Source organism: Schistocerca nitens, chromosome 1 (genome assembly GCF_023898315.1).
Source record: "Schistocerca nitens isolate TAMUIC-IGC-003100 chromosome 1, iqSchNite1.1, whole genome shotgun sequence".
Taxonomy (NCBI): Eukaryota; Metazoa; Arthropoda; class Insecta; order Orthoptera; family Acrididae; genus Schistocerca; species Schistocerca nitens.
This window is the reverse complement of record NC_064614.1, coordinates 348123826-348124588: the sequence shown is the minus strand read 5'-3', so window position 1 is coordinate 348124588 and position 763 is coordinate 348123826. Positions and strand designations below refer to the sequence as shown.

Genomic DNA, 763 nt, shown 5'->3' with positions numbered 1-763 from the left:
ATATCTGGGAGTATGCCTACGGAAGGATTTGAAGTGGAATGATCATATAAAATTAATTGTTGGTAAGGCGGGTGCCAGGTTGAGATTCATTGGGAGAGTCCTTAGAAAATGTAGTCCATCAACAAAGGAGGTCCAGAATGAGATTTTCACTCTGCAGCGGAGAGTGCGCTGACATGAAACTTCCTGGCAGATTAAAACTGTATGCCCGACCGAGACTCGAACTCGGGACCTTTGCCTTTCGCGGGCAAGTGCTCTACCAACTGAGCTACCGAAGCACGACTCAGGCCCGCTACTCACAGCTTTACTTCTGCCAGTATCTAGCCTCCTACCTCTTCTTCTTCTGTAAAGTTTGGAAGGTAGGAGGCGAGATACTGGCAGAAGTAAAGCTGTGAGTAGCGGGCGTGAGTCGTGCTTCGGTAGGTCAGTTGATAGAGCACTTGCCCGCGAAAGGCAAAGGTCCCGAGTGCGAGTCTCGGTCGGGCACACAGTTTTAATCTGCCAGGAAGTAACAAAGGAGGTGGCTTACAAAACACTCGTTCGACCTATACTTGCGTATTGCTCATCAGTGTGGGATCCGTACCTGGTTGGGTTGACAGAGGAGATACAGAAGATCCATAGAAGAGCGGCGCGTTTCGTCACAGGGTTATTTGGTAAGCGTGATAGCGTTACGGAGATGTTTAGCAAACTCAAGTGGCAGACTCTGCAAGAGAGGCGCTCTGCATCACGGTGTAGCTTGCTGTCCAGGTTTCGAGAGGGTGCGTTT

General features: G+C 49.9%; 1 non-coding gene across 1 annotated transcript; it reads right to left on the bottom strand.

Annotated features, from left to right (window-relative positions):
• Positions 1-201: 201 nt before the first annotated feature.
• Positions 202-276, bottom strand: Trnas-cga (transfer RNA serine (anticodon CGA)). Its single transcript has one exon. It is a non-coding gene; the product is annotated as a tRNA-Ser (tRNA).
• Positions 277-763: the final 487 nt, after the last annotated feature.